We start from the raw sequence: 16,944 nt of genomic DNA on the forward strand, positions 1-16,944 counted from the left end.
GGGACGATGTCGGTCCACATTTAAAGGACGGGCGCGCGCGGGACACGATGTCATTAATGGTGGCGCAGAAGCCCAGCCGCCGCCCGCCAGTGCGCATGCAGAAGAGGCAGTCGCAACATTAATGGCAAAGGCTGCGGGGCAGACACAGACGCGGCAGCGATGATCGCCGAAGCGGTAACCGCGAAAGTGATGCGCTCGATACAATCATATGGCTCGCTGCTAGGCTGGCCCGGTGAAAAAGCGAGCGGCCATTTGACGGTCCGCGCAGCGTCACCCTGGCACATCCCAGACACAAATATACCCGCATTTCCGCCTTCACGGATGGTCCGATCAGTATGCGCGAGCTGCTGGGCCTAGTTCCTGGTCCCACTCATTAACAGCCTCACAGTCGCAGGTACAGTGAATGCACCGACGCGCGACATCTTCCTGCAGTATATCTGGATTTTTTACCATTACATAGATAGTGGATCTGGATGAAGATCAAGAGGGGCGGTACAAAGAGATAAATTAATACTCACAGAAAAATATATAGTAGGCAGGTAAGTACAAAAAGAAAATCACTCGACATCTGTGAGATCACCACCAAGCCCAAATCAATCACGCTCTGTTCGCAAAAAGAAACATATAGGGGTGTTTATATGCTGCTTTTTGGAACAAATATCACATCAGGGAGATTAGGCAACATGAAAGTGTGAGTAGCTAGGCATTAGCTACTCTACTAACTACTCTCCCAATTCCCATGCTGCCAAATAAACCTTGCTTTCGATCTTGACTTTGGTCTCTCCGTGATTTGACGAGAGTGTTTGGAGGGTTTCCTGGCTTTCTCCCACGATTCTAGCTTCTAGGTGCGTGTGCTCCTAATGGTCTACTCTACCTCTGCCTAGTCTCCTCCATCGATCCTCGTGTCCTTTGTTGTTGGCAATCTCATGTCTTCATCTGCGTGGCTAATTTTTTACGACTACTTTCTCAATTTGTTTATAGTGAGTGCAATCAAATTAGAAATGTAGCTCCGTTTCGAAGATTGAGAAGAAGAAGAACACGTACTCCGTATAAGCCAGAAGTAGGAAGCTACCAAATACTCCGTATAAGCCAGGAGTATACTAATAATTCATGCACAGTAGGAGGAGTAGCTAAACAACAGACATGAGCAAGACATGCTCTTGATAACTAGTATGATGATTTCCCAATAATTCCTTTGTGCAGGAGCTGTGTAGTACTACTACCTGCTACAGACATACTGTAATGGAGTGAGTAGACACAGTATGAGCAGCAGTACTGGTATATAATTAAACAAAAGCAAGTACTAGTAGTAACTATACGTACCCCCTAGGGCCTAGGCTACAAAGCTGCCGCGTTTCAACGGGGGATTCTGTGCGTACTCTTCCCTTCAAATCGACAGGGGATTCTGTGCCGGACACACACGGGCACGCCCAAGTACTGCTTCCTTGCAGATTGAAATGAATTAAAACTGGGCCATGCATGTCCATCGGGAGAGTACTTCCTTGCAGATCGAAATGAACAAGCTGCCACGCAAGAGTATATGATGACGCCGACGTGTGCCGTTCAAAAGAAAAAATGGCAATGCTTTGGTGGCAAATAAATTGCCAATTTATTGCCAACTAGCACTATCCAACTGCTAATCGTTTCGAGCCCTCAATGCAGGCAAGGAAAACCGCAAGTTTGCATGCATAATTTCGCAGAATAAATGTGATCCAACTTTCAGCTCTGAAATATATTTTACAAGTACTATATGGGTTGAGCACTTAGATCTGAATTTCGTAGAAACCTTATGTGACCCCACTTATGTAAATCATCTAAATTAGGTTAACCTATGTATCAGTGTAACTAGCTTCGCATTGCCTTGGATTGCGACCATTTCTCGCCATATGATGCACTTTTACAACATAATAAAAGATACAATCGCGTACACAAAAGGTAACTAGAGGATCAAAGATGTTGACAAATGAAAGGAATAAATAGGTGGCTACAAATCTTAACCAGCTCAGATTTTAGGAAAGTACTAGTACATTTGCCCGTGCGTTGCAACGGAAATTTCAAAAATCAAATTTTGAACAAGACGTCAACCACGACCTAAATTTTGCCCAAAGTGGGATCTAGCTATGTTTTCCTAGCCTCTTTTATCTTAATTTTTAGTAGGAAATATGTCTCGAAATGCTCTGTTGCTTATCTCGAAAAGTGGTCAACTAATGGAAGTTAGATAATATCCTGGGTCATATGCATAAAAAATGACAGCTCAAAATTCCGCTCTGGCTATTTTTACGAATATTTATGGTAACATCACGGAATCTGTTTTCAGGATAATAACTTCCCCAAACATTACTTTCTTCCTATTAGAGGCTATTCTTGGCAAAAAAAAAAGAAATAAAAATGATAAGGAGCGGTCATTACAGTAGTAATAACTTCCAAGACCCAACAAAAAGAAAAATTATTGTAAATAAAATATGGGTTGTCTCCCATAAGCACTTTTCTTTAACACCTTTTAGCTAGGCGCACTAAAAATGCGAGCATCAAGTATTATCAAGTGAAGAAGCATCAACATTATAAATGGCGGAAGCCTTGCGCATACCTCTCTTCTTTTTAAGCTTTTTCATAGGGAAACAATAAGAACCACCTTGTGGGGTGGTGAAGATCATGATACTGTTATCACCAGAATTTAACCAAGTCTGGAGATGGGCCGTGACCGAAGATGGGCTTAGAAGACATGTATATTGAAGTGTCTCTGAACCGGCCTTGTGCGAGAAATTGGGCTAGGTTGCCCGTGTATCTGTAAATTATAGTAGTTTACGTGTCGGTTAGAATTAAAGAGGCAGAGTTTAGCTCGTATACGGTTGGGTTATTCCCAAGTTAGAAAGTCTATGGACTATAAATATGTATCTAGGGTTATTGAGAAAGGAGGACAATCGCGTTCACAACAAACCAATCTAGGCGCATCGCCACCCCTTGTTTCGAGGGTTTCTCTCGGGTAAGCATCATGCTGCATAGATCGCATCTTGCGATCTTGCGATCTAGGCAGTACAAGTTTATTCGTCCTTGGTGTTGTTCGTGCTGAAGCCTTGTTGATGGCGAACAACACCCTTATCTTAGATGTTTTGGGGTTCACGTCGACGTGTTTATGTTATGCTTGCTTAGCCACGTTGCCCCTCGATATCTAGCCGCCCTTACACCTATCTTAGGTGTGAGGGCGGCATCTTGCTTAATCTTTGTTTAGTAGATCCGATCTGTTATAGTCGTTCCTTGTTCTACAAGGATTAGTTTGATATCTGCATGGTTAGGCCTTACAAACGGGTTGAACGATCCGGTAGTGCGTAAGATGTGGTTTATTAAACCCTAAAGGGATTGTTCCGAGGATCAACTTCATGTTGGTTTTTAGGCCTAGTTAGGGTTGGTTTTCCATCATCTTACGTATCTGCTAGGCTTAATTACGCGTAGGATGTTCCGGTTATGCAGTGAAAACACTAGACTATCGTAGATTAGCTTAGCTTGATTTTGATAAAGCATGATCCCCGTGTCATTGTAAACCTAACGTGAACCACGGGGCAATCGGCTCTTTGAGCCGATCCACAGAACAACTTAAGAGCTGATCGGGGCTCGTATTTAATGTTTACGTGTTTGCCATGCAGGAAACTAAGCGAAGCAATCCATCACCTTCCTGACCAGGTATAGGTCAGGTGGCACGCCCTTGCAACCGCCAGGACGTGTGCCGGAGCATTGCGGGACGACGACCGAGGGACTAGGGCCCAACCAGCAGTCTTGGTACCCTCCCGGCTCTTCGTGTTGCTCGCCGCTGCCCGCCGGTGGGTTTTGGCAGGCAACACATTCTGGCACGCCCGGTGGGACGTTCTACAACAACAACAACATCGACATCTGCAGCAACCATGTCAAAAGCTGCGGATGAGGTGGTTGGCGAACCAGTCACGTAAGCAGATCTGCCCGAAGAGCAAAAGAAGAAGTATGATGAGATGAAAGTCATCTTGGAAGCCGATCTCATCGGCTCCTTCGTAAGGACCCGTTCACATGGCATAAGGTGGAAGGGGTTCTCCCCTGAAGGTGTTCTTGACGGAGTGGACCTGTTGAAAGGACACGGATGTCGCCTAGAGGGGGGGTGAATAGGCGATTTAAAACTTTTACGAGATGGGCTTAACAAATGCGGAATTAAACTGGCGTTTACTTTGTCAAGCCCAAAGCCTATATACTATGGTTCACCTATGTGCACCAACAACTTATTCTAAGCAATGGTTCACCTATGTGCACCAACAACTTATGCTAAGCAATACAAGCAAGTATGTGATAGCAAGATATATATAACTTCAAGCACGATGGCTATCACAAGGTAAAGTGCATAAGTAAAGAGCTCGGGTATAGAGATAACCGAGGCACGCGGGAGACGATGATTTATCCCGGAGTTCACACTCTTGCGAGTGCTAATCTCCGGTGGAGAGGTGCGGTTGCTTAGTGCTCCCGAACGCCACAAGAGGCTCACCTTGAGGTGTGGTTGCTCGATGCACACCAACGCCACAAAGGCCTCACCCCAAGATGCGGTACTCACACCACACACCGAACACCACGAAGGCGCCTCACCTAAATCTCCGGTGACCCTCGCCACAAAGGCCTAGGTCACGGTTCCACTAAGGGATTTCCTTCGAGGCGGAAACCGGGCCTTACACAAAGATTGGGGCACACATCCACAACTTAATTGGAGGCTCCCAACAAACCGCCACAAAGGCCTAGAATCCGTCTAGGGTTTCAAGAACCCAAGAGTAACAACCTTCTTGTTTTCACCACCACGAATCACCGTGGAGAACTCAAACCGATGCACCAAATGCAATGGCAAGAACACCACAAAGATGCTCAAGTCCTTCTCTCTCAAATTCCAACAAAGCTACAAAACCTATTGGGGGAATAAGAGAGGAAGAACAAAGAGGAGAACACAAAATTCTCCAAGATCTAGATCCCAAAGATTCACTCACAAAGAGATGATTTGGTTTGGTCAAAGTGTGGATCTAGATCCCCTCAATCTTTCTCTCAAATAGATGCAAGAATCATGGGAAGGGGAGAAAGATCTCAAGCTTCAAAATGTCAACAACAATGGAGGAGAGAGGCTTGAGAGAGAGGAGGAAGAAGAAGAAGCAAGAGCTCTAAAACCAAGAGAGAGAGGGGGCTTAAAAGGGAGGCCCCAAATTTCTGCCCGTTGGAGGCAGGTGCGCGCGTGGGAGAGGGACCGGTAGTACCGGCCAGGTTGGGCCGGTACTACCGGCCAGTGTTGGCAGGAGGCGGCGGAGGTGGTGAGCTGCGGGCTGGGAGGGGAGGCCGGAGCCTCCGGCCGTGGTACCGGCTGAGGTACCGCCGGGGCTCCAAACTCCCCTGGCAACCATCTGTGGCACACAGGCCACTTCCGGTACCTCGGGTGGTACCGAGCCCGGAGGCTCCGGCCATGGTGAGGCCGGTGGTACCGCCCGTGCCTCCGGCGGCTGCCCCTCCTCCCCTTTTTCTTTCTTTTAAACCCAAATATAAAATGCAAATATCTTGAGATTGGAGAAACCAAACGAGATGAAACCAATTTTGTTGGAAAATATGGAAACTAGTGGGGAGTGATTTTCTATTATTTTTAGAGGTGCAACACCTCAACATGAGAAACCGAGAAAATCACCAAACTCGAAAACGCAACAAGTGATAAACCCGAAATCCATTTTCGATGGACTAGAGCTTGTCATGAGAATAAGCACAAGCTCTAAAACATCACATGGATAAGATCCAAATAACAACCAAGAAACATGATGCAAGGATGCAAAGGTTTGAGCTCTCTCCGAACGATACGATCGAGTTACTCACTCGAGAGCCCTCTTGATAGTACGGCAACTAAACTATGAACCGGTCTCCAACTACACCATGAGACCGGTGAGAAAGAAACCCTATCAAGAGCAAACCTTAACCTTGCGCATTCCACTTGAGCTTGATGATGATGGTCTTGACCGCAACAAGATGGAACGCCTTTCTTGATTGTGCTTGCTTGACGAAGTCTTGTAGATTGCTCCCCCATAATCCACCATGGGAGAGCTTCTTCTTCGGCGCATCTTCACATAACCATGATCACCATATGGATGGCAAGACTCAAGCAAAGGATCTCTTCGAGATGGCTCATCTTGAACTTGCACTTCATTTCTCCATGGCAAGCTTCAAGCTTATGAACTCTTCGAGTTGGCTCATCTTGAACTTGCACTTCATTTCTTCATTCTTCATCATGTTGATGTCTTGAAGTAACTTGAGGGCTCACTTCATCTTCATCTTCAAGACATACTTGACACTTGATATCCTTCATCAAATTCTTCTTATTGCAACCTTGAAGCCAACATATGGTTCAAGAATTGCCTATGGACAACTCCTACAAATATAACTCAATGCAAACATTAGTCCATAGGGATTGTCATTAATTATCAAAACCACACATGGGGGCTCCATGCACTTTCACCTGTCTACCCCTTCGGAGGAACGTACCAGAGCTCTGCGCCAGGAAATCAATTACATGGCGGCTCATTCTCTACACCGCTATTCTGAAAGCCTGGTGAATACTCTCGAGCGCGTTGCGGTCCGTGTGGTGCAGGAAATCATGAAGCATCAGTACTCCCCGTCAGGACCTACCCTAGGGACTCACCAGGGAGAGATACCGCTCCAGATCAGACCGCCGCTACCATTCACGCTTTCAGCGCCAGAGCTACCAGGTTCACCGGCGTACGTAGTCTACAAGGTTGGAGGCGATCCTAGCGATTGCCAGTTCTTATATGAGCCGCCTAAGGAGATCCCACATGGATATGTGTGCACATACGTGCCGGACTGCAATGCCTTGGCACGCACGAACCAGATTGCACCAACAGGGATTTCTGGAGCAGACGCTGACAAACAAGCATGGCTAGCTAAATATGCCACTGGAACGAGTCACGAAAGCTCGGTCCCCACGGCTAATACCATGGAACAGATCAGCACCATCTTGAGAGATCAGTTCGGCATCTTGCCGAAGAGGAAAACAATCGGCTATTCGAAGCCGTACCCGGACGAGTATGACTTGATCCCGCTGCCACCCAAATATCGGCTCCCTGAATTCTCAAAATTCAACGGAGCAGAAGGATCTAGCTCGATAGAGCATGTAAGCCGATATTTGGCACAGCTGGGCCTGATTTCAGTTTCAGATCCATTACGTGTGAGGTTTTTCGCACAATCTCTGACGGGATCAGCCTTTGGGTGGTACACCTCGTTACCACCAAACTCAGTCCGCACATGGAAGCAGCTGGAGGACCAGTTTCACGTGCAATATCACTCAGAAGCTACCGAAGCTGGCATTACCGAGCTAACACAGGTGCGGCAAAGGCGGGGAGAGACGGTGTCTGAATACATTCAGCGTTTCAGAACTGTCAAGAACCGATGTTATTCGGTTCGTTTAACTGAGAAGGAAGCAGTCGAGCTGGCCGTGGCAGGCCTCGCAGCGCCGCTCAAAGATCTGACTTTCCAAGTGGAGTACAATTCACTGGCACACCCAGAATTGTACCAAGATAAGTTCAAGCGCCCGATAGGCCTGGTCGAGGCAGATGAAGTTGAAGACTTTGCAGAAGATCAGGAAGTCGCCGTGGCTGAATGGACTCGGGGGCAGGCCCCGTGTCCTGCAAATGGGTGAAACAACCAGGGCCTGCAAAAGGGTTTGACTTTGATATAAGCAAAACTGAGCAGATTTTCGATCTGCTGCTAAAGGGAAAACAGCTGAAGTTACCCGAGGGCCATAAAATTCCTACGGTGCAAGAGTTGAACGGGAGACCGTACTGCAAATGGCACCACACGTTCACCCACGCCACCAACGACTGCAAAGTGTTGCGTGGCCAGATTCAAATGGCGATAGAACAAGGCCGATTGATCTTCGGTCAGTTTGCCATGAAAGTAGACATGCAACCTTTCCCTAGTGTCAACATGGTGGAGCTCAACCATGCCACGACGCATCAACTGGGTTTCTCTTTCGATATCAACATGGTAGGGCCTGTGGACCGCCATGGTAAAGATAAAGGGGAGAGCAGCCACTCCCGTGGCAAAGATAAGAAGGAGGCCGATCCACGCGACCAGCCCCAATATGAAGATAGACGGTACCTCACCGAAGAAGAGGTGAGAAGCGTGCGGTACCAACGACCACTCTCCGCGCATCTCCTTAACAAATATGAGTACCAGTATGACCGACGTCGGCGGTACGACATAGATGACGACAGATATCGTCGGTCTGGTGCAGATAACAGAAAACATCGTCGATATGACAGAGACGATGAAGGATATGAGCGTCGCGCCAAAGGGAGATCAAGAGAGCTGGAGGACATGGACAGGCACTGGGATTGTCCTTTCTTTAAGCACTGCTGGGACTCAGGAATGAGCCGATTACCAACAATCGACAATTGCCCAGAATGTAGACAGCAGAGGAAGGGCACAAACGAGGTGTCAGTGTTCAAGCGTCTAGGGCCTCTCCCACCTCAGAGCCGACGAGCTGAGCCATCTCGAGATGAAGACTCCGAGGAGTCAGAAGATGAGGAAGATAGGTACAACCGGCCAAGGTGGTGCCCCGATGGACTCAGTCATTCCCAGAAGCGTAGGGTTCAGCGGCTACGTAACTTGGAGGAAGCCGAAGCGCAGTACCTGTACACGTTGAGGAAAGCACGGCCCGATCTGGCCGAGAAAATTCAGCAAACTCTGGAGACAGAGGCGCGTCCACAGAAGAAAGAATGGCGCCCCAAGCAGACGAAAGCCGATGCAGGAGCATCGGCTGATACAGACATGGTGTTCATACTCCCGTCAGAGTTTCATGCTCCAGGAACTGAAGAAGCGCCAGTGGCACAGCTTGACTGCGGTCCACGACCAGTTATCTTTGAAAAGCCACGAGAGAGGAGCTACAGGCACCTGAAGGCCCTATACCTAAAAGGTTATATCAATGGGCAGCCTGTCAACAAGATGTTGGTTGACACGGGAGCGGCAGTCAATATAATGCCATACTCCATGTTACGACGTTTGGGACGCTCTAACGAAGATCTGATCAAGACCAACGTCACACTAAGCGATTTCAACGGCCAAGCATCAGAAGCACAAGGCGTCCTGAACGTAGATCTAACCGTAGGCCGAAAGACTATCCCTACGTCGTTCTTCATCATCAACAGCAAGAGCACCTACGCTGTCCTACTAGGGAGGGATTGGATTCACGCCAACTGCTGCATTCCATCTACGATGCACCAATGCTTGATACTGTGGGATGGAGATGAAGTGGAGGTCGTGCACGCAGATGATTCGGTCGAGGTCTCTGTAGCTGGCATGAATATTTGGGACTCGGCAGACCAAGAGCCGCTCTCTGGAATCAGTTTGGACGGCTGTGATCGCATCGAGGTGTCAAAAAACGGGGTAAGGCTGGTCTTATCCACCGGCCTGACGGAGTAGCAAAAGCAACACCAATCGACGCATGTGGCAAGGCCGATCCCTGTGATCGGCCCCAAAAAATAAAAAGCGATGACCTCATCTCGAGCATGTCACGTAGTCATCGTAAAACACGAAGAAGTTGTAAACCCTCATTGAGTAGTGCAATGGAGAAGGAGGCCAATTCAGGCAATCGGCCCATACTATCCTCACCATATGTTTCGCATGTGTTCAGCATCGATCTAGCAGGCGATGGAAAGCTAGGATATGGGTTTACATCAGCTGATGAACTAGAAGAGATTGACATTGGTCCTGGGGATAAGCCACGACCAACATTTATCAGCAAAAAATTAGATCCGCATCTGAGGAGCCTGATGATAGCTCTGTTGAAAGAGTACCCAGATTGCTTTGCCTGGGATTACACAGAGATGCCAGGGTTAGACAGGAGCATCATCGAGCATCGGCTCCATCTGAAGAAAGGATTTCGGCCGTTCCAGCAGCGAGCACGACAAATGAAGGCCGAAATTCTGGTGGAAGTTAAGAAAGAGATCGAGAAAATGCTGAACGCCGGATTCATCAGGCCATGCAGGTACGCTGAGTGGATCTCTAACATCGTACCTGTAGAGAAAAAAGATGGTCGATGGTGCGTCGCCATAGATTTTCGGGATCTCAACAGAGCCACTCCAAAGGACGAGTACCCGATGCCGGTAGCCGAGACGTTGATCAATGCAGCTGCTGGTCACAAGGTTCTAAGTTTCATGGATGGCAATGCCGGCTACAACCAAATTTTCATGGCTCCAGAAGATATACACAAGACTGCATTCAGAGTACCAGGCTCGGTAGGCTTGTTTGAGTATGTAGTCATGACATTTGGGCTGAAAAATGCCGGCGCAACGTACCAAAGAGCCATGAATTACATCTTTCATGATCTGATCGGCAAATTGGTGGAGATTTACATTGATGACGTGGTGGTCAAGTCTGCTGCGGTGGAAGGGCACTTGGAGGATTTGCGACATGTCCTGGACCGAACTAGAAAGTTCGGACTAAGAATGAATCCAAAGAAGTGTGCTTTTGGTGTGACAGCCGGTAAATTCCTAGGTTTCTTGGTTCATGAACGCGGAATTGAGATCGGCCTGAAAAGCCAAGAGGCGGTGCGAACAATGAAGCCACCTGCCACGAAGAAAGAACTCCAGTGTCTCATCGGCAAAATCAACTTCGTCAGACGATTCATCTCCAATCTGTCAGGGCGAATCGAGCCATTCATGGGCTTGGTGAAAATTAAGTCTGATGAGGAGTTTCACTGGGGGGCAGAGCAACAGCAAGCATTTGACGAGATCAAGGCATATCTAACGAAGCCACCTGTGTTGGTTCCACCACAGCAAGACAGGCCATTCTACATTTACTTGTCAGTAGCTGATACCTCCATCGCCTCAGTGGTGGTGCAAGTTTACGATGGTCTGGAGAGAGTAGTTTTCTACCTCAGCAGAAGGATGTTGGATGCAGAGACGAGGTACCCTGAGATCGAGAAGTTGTGCCTCTGTTTGTTTTTTACATGCACCAAGATTCAGCACATCTTGCTGTCAGCAGAAATTATCGTCATATGCAAATCAGACGTCATCAAGCATATGTTGTCGGCTCCTGTGTTGAAAGGCCGACTTGGTAAATGGATGTTTGCATTATCGGAATTTGATATCCGGTATCAACCTGCGAAAGCAGTCAAAGGACAGGCGTTGGCCGATCTTATCGCTGAACGAATAAACACTGATATAGCAGCACTTTCTGTGCGTGCATGGGCCATGTTCTTCGATGGATCGGTCTGTGAGGATGGTTGTGGCATCGGCGTGCTACTCGTGTCGCCTCGGGGGGCAACATATTCCTTCTCCATCAGGTTACCTATCCCTTGCACCAACAATGTCGCTGAGTATGAAGCAATCTGCAAGGGAATGGAGTTGCTGTTGGAAGCCGGGGTAGAAGCAGTGGAGATCTTTGGAGATTCCAAGTTGGTGATTTCTCAACTCACGGAGGAATACAAATGTGAGAGCGAGTTGCTCTTCCCATTGTGGATGCAATGCCGTGAGCTGATGGCGCAGTTCAGGTATATAAATTTCAATTGGATCCCAAGGTCGCAGAATACCGAAGCGAACGATCTTGCACAGATGGCATCAGGATACAAAGATGTAGCCGATGGAAGCGATGTCCAGGTGCAGTTCATGGAACCAGATGACTGGAGAGCCGATATTTTCAATTACTTGAAAGATTCGGCTCGGGGGGCACCTAAACGGATAAGATACAAGGCCGTGAAGTACGTCCTAATTGGGGATGACATGTTCTACAGGACGTTGAAAGGGTTACTTCTTAAATGTTTGGGGCCAGCCGAGTCCAATCGGCTCTTACACGAGGTACATGAAGGTGCTTGTGGAACGCATCAATCGGCTCATAAGATGAAATGGCTGATCAGGCGATCGGGATTTTATTGGCCCACCATGCTTGAGGATTGTTTTAAGTACTATAAAGGATGTCAAGCATGTCAGAAGTTTGGGAGTATTCAGATGGTACCTGCGTCAGTGATGAATCCCATCATCAAACCTTGGCCGTTTCGAGGTTGGGGCATGAACATGATCGGCAAAATTCATCCTCCATCGAGCAAAGGCCATGAGTGGGTCCTGGCCATTACAGATTATTTCACTAAATGGGTGGAGGCCGTCCCTATGAAGTCAGTAGCATCCAAAGATGTCATCAGCTTTGTGAAGGAGCATGTCATTCATAGATTTGGGATTCCCCATACTATCACGACCGATGGAGGTTCGGTTTTCGTCTCTAAGGAGTTTAGAAAGTTCTGCGAGGACATGGGAATCAAGCTGATCCGATCGTCTCCATACTATGCTCAAGCAAATGGGCAAGCTGAAGCGTCCAACAAGAGCCTTATCAAGCTGATTAAGAGGAAGATTGACGAGTATCCTAGACGTTGGCACGAGGTTTTGTTAGAAGCTTTGTGGGCGTATCGCATGTCATGCCATGGAGCGATAAAAACCTCGCCATACCATCTGGTCTATGGACAAGAAGCCGTATTACCCTGGGAAATTTCGGCTGGCTCGAGACGGGTTACGTTTCAGAATGATTTAACAACTGAAGAATATGCAGCCCTGATGAGTGACAGCATTGAGGATGCAACGGAACTCAGACTCTGGTCGCTTGAGAAAATCAAGGAGAACAAAGCCAAGGTAGCTCGCGCATATAATAAGAAGGTGAGACCAAAGGAGTTCCACGTTGGTGATCTGGTATGGGAAGCTGTGTTGCCATTGGGGACTAAGGATAAAGCATATGGTAAATGGTCTCCAAATTGGCACGGGCCGTACAAGGTCGACCAAGTTTTGAAGGGTAATGCATACATGCTCGAGCAGTTGGATGGTGTGAAGTTCCCAGTGGCCGTTAATGGTCAGCATCTCAAGAAGTATTTCCCAAGTATGTGGGATGATGGGCAGTAAGATATGGAGGTCGATGCACGAAATCGGCCAGTAAAAAAAAATTTGGCATGTGGGGATGATGGACAGTGGAATATGGGGGCCGATACATGAAATCGGCCGATAAAGAAATATACGTGCAGAGCAACAGCCGATGCACATGCATCGACTTAAGAATAAAACAGCCGATGTGCAGCCATCGATTCTAGAGCTACAGAATATTATAAGCAGACCGATACACTGCTATCGGTTCTTGGTGCGTTGACCTACTTCGGCAATCGGGGGATTTGAAATTGGACAATTGGAAAATCAATTTGGAAGAACGTTTTTCATTGATTCAAAGGAGCGATTTTACAAGGAAGAGCCGATGGCTCTCAAAAGGATCATTCGATGCCTAATGCACTACTACTACTAGCCTTGCACTACTCCCTAATCTACGGGCCGTCGCTGCCCTCGTCGTCGCCGTCGTAGCTGCTGTCGGCGCTGCTGCCGGCGGGCTCCTCATCGCTGCTGATGAAGCCACCGGAAGGGGCTTCATCCTCGTCGTCGTCGTCATCGTCATCGTCATCCGACCCAGCGCGGAAGCGCTTGGCCGGTGGATACTCCTCGGAGGAGGAGTCCTCCTCCACCTCTTCTTCCTCCTCGTCGGAGGAGAGGTCCGCCTCCCATGAGAAGAGGTCGTCGTCGCTTGCCGCCTCCAGCTCCCCGTCAACAAGGAACTGTAGGTCTTCTTCCCCATCGGTGAGGGGCTCGTCGTCCTCCGACTCGATGGAGGAGTCCCAATCCCTCGCGTCCCAATATTCGGGGGCGAGGGCCTCGTAGATGGCCATCAGATTGACCTCCGGCTCTAGCTCGCTGGAGGAGGAGGAGTCGAAAGAAAGGCCGGAAGAGGCAGAGGAGGAAGAGGAGGAAGACATGGCTACAGAGGAAGAGGGTTTTTTGCCGATGGCTAGTACGGAGCAAGAGGATGAAGAGGTGAACTGCTCGACGCGGTTAAATAAAGGGATATGGGGAGAGTTAATGTTACAGCGGTTTCCGAGGAAGTGGTGCCAAAGAACTGTCAAATCGTACAGAGAAGTTGAGAAGGCAAGACATCATGATGAAGGATACTGCGACGGTTCTGCTCTGCCACGACGTGACCCTACGAAGAAAAAAAAACGGAGTGGTTTTGAAATTATCATTGCCAAAACCAGGGGGGCATGTGTTATCACCAGAATTTAACCAAGTCTGGAGATGGGCCGTGACCGAAGATGGGCTTAGAAGACATGTATATTGAAGTGTCTCTGAACCGGCCTTGTGCGAGAAATTGGGCTAGGTTGCCCGTGTATCTGTAAATTATAGTAGTTTATGTGTTGGTTAGAATTAAAGAGGCAGAGTTTAGCTCGTATACGGTTGGGTTATTCCCAAGTTAGAAAGTCTACGGACTATAAATATGTATCTAGGGTTATTGAGAAAGGAGGACAATCACGTTCACAACAAACCAATCTAGGCGCATCGCCACCCCTTGTTTCGAGGGTTTCTCTCGGGTAAGCATCATGCTACAAGTTTATTCGTCCTTGGTGTTGTTCGTGCTGAAGCCTTGTTGATGGCGAACAACACCCTTATCTTAGATGTTTTGGGGTTTACGTCGACGTGTTTATGTTATGCTTGCTTAGCCACGTTTCCCCTCGATATCTAGCCGCCCTTACACCTATCTTAGGTGTGAGGGCGGCATCTTGCTTAATCTTTGTTTAGTAGATCCGATCTGTTATAGTCGTTCCTTGTTCTACAAGGATTAGTTTGATATCTGCATGGTAAGGCCTTACAAACGGGTTGAACGATCCAGTAGTGCGTAAGATGTGGTTTATTAAACCCTAAAGGGATTGTTCCGGGGATCAACTTCATGTTGGTTTTTAAGCCTCGTTAGGGTTGGTTTTCCATCATCTTACGTATCTGCTAGGCTCAATTACGCGTAGGATGTTCCGGTTATGCAGTGAAAACACTAGACTATCGTAGATTAGCTTAGCTTGATTTTGATAAAGCATGATCCCCGTGTCATTGTAAACCTAACGTGAACCACGGGGCAATCGGCTCTTTGAGCCGATCCACAGAACAACTTAAGAGCCGATCGGGGCTCGTATTTAATGTTTACGTGTTTGCCATGCAGGAAACTAAGCGAAGCAATCCATCACCTTCCTGACCAGGTATAGGTCAGGTGGCACGCCCTTGCAACCGCCAGGACGTGTGCCGGAGCATTGCGGGACGACGACCGAGGGACTAGGGCCCAACCAGCAGTCTTGGTACCCTCCCGGCTCTTCGTGTTGCTCGCCGCTGCCCGCCGGTGGGTTTTGGCAGGCAACAGATACCTTCCCCAACATCAATCCTTGCTCCCAGTAGTTTTAGCAGTGATCGCCCAAGCGTGATTTGTCCTTTTCCTACACATTCAATGATAAGATAATCAGTGGATACCATTCTTCCTAAAAAAATATGCACTACTTCAACAATTCCAATGGGTAATATAACATCATTATCGGTAAGAGGTATTGTGGTGACCCAGCATACCACTGCATGGTGTAGTATGCAAGTCGTTGACATAACACCAATGGAACACCATTCCACTTGTATTACATCCCTTAGAGTGGTACAACAGAAACATATGAGGGTCCAAGGTATGTCTATAGAATTACAACACCGACTCTTTACAGAAGATCAACACAGCCTCCTACTTTACGATGAGGTAAAACTGCAAATAAACTCCAGAAGAACGACTCGTAGTCTAATCTATCACGAACTCTTTCTAGAGAGGTACTTGGCTGGCTAGAGAGGCTATGAATGGATTCTAGCTAATTAGGGAGCTAATTCCCTTCTACTACTAATTTAGGTTTTATCCATGGTGGATGTGGTGTTTTACTCTTCTGGCAGGATCCTGTCTCTTGACGTAATTGGTTGACTCATCGGTCTTCGAGTTGCACTGTAGATCTCCTTTAATGCCTTCAGATCTAAGCAGAGGATTGAAAGAGGGATGAGTACGAGCACTCAACAAGTTCTTGATAGGAAAGGGGTGTTTAATGCACTAGCTACAGCCATGGAACAGAAAGTCGTTGGCAATGCAAGTTTTTGTAAACATTTCTTCAAAATGTTGATTTTATTCTGAAGAGCTATGTCCGCCAGCCTTCACCGGTTGTTAGAACATGGAGTTCTTTTCCAGCTACGTTCGCAGTTCCAAACCCGGAAGTGACAAGGCACAATTTGATACACTCTGTAGAGGTGTGTTACTGTACCCATAAGAGATCTTATCCTTGTTGCACATCCGAGATGCATGCTCGTCCACACTTCCTTGCTATGGGGCCAGGTATAAGTCATAGCCAATCACTGGGCTTTCCCGCGACCCCGCATATCCACACTTTTGTAATCCACTGGCCTCGATTTACTCTATGAGAAATCCCTGGGCCAGCCCGTTACAATCCATCATAGGTACATTTCGCAGTAGAAGCAATGGGCTTTGTCCCCCGGGGCTTCCACTCTGCCTAAGATGTACATGCTGACCACCTGCAGTTGTACCCGTTGGTATGCGAGAGGGAAAAGAAAAGCTGACTACTCCGTCCCACTCGAGATCTTATGGTAAATACGGTTATTACGGCACAAGAACCACTAAACGACATTTATTGTTAATCCTATGTGAATATAAACCCATTGCAATGGAACCTCCACCGGACTCATGTCATGGTTCCATTGCCCACCTCATAGTCATATTCATAGTTATAAAAATAATCTTTGTTTTTGATGCAAGAGTGATAAGTATAGTACTTTGCAAGTAATTTGATAAAAAATACTCAAATGGCATGAGCAAGCGATGAAATTGCCTTTCTTGACTGCAAGATTATGCGGGCAAGGTCTTCGATACGCAATAACTCCAAATTCTGAAATAGCATCATCTTTCGGTAAGGACGATGTTTAAAAGATTGGCAAATATGCTATAATGCATAAGTATGAGATGCAATCGCTCTAAGCGTAACCTAACCCCGACGATTTAGGATTAGTGAGTTGAAATGATTTGTTT

Source organism: Lolium perenne, chromosome 7 (genome assembly GCF_019359855.2).
Source record: "Lolium perenne isolate Kyuss_39 chromosome 7, Kyuss_2.0, whole genome shotgun sequence".
NCBI lineage: Eukaryota > Viridiplantae > Streptophyta > Magnoliopsida > Poales > Poaceae > Lolium > Lolium perenne.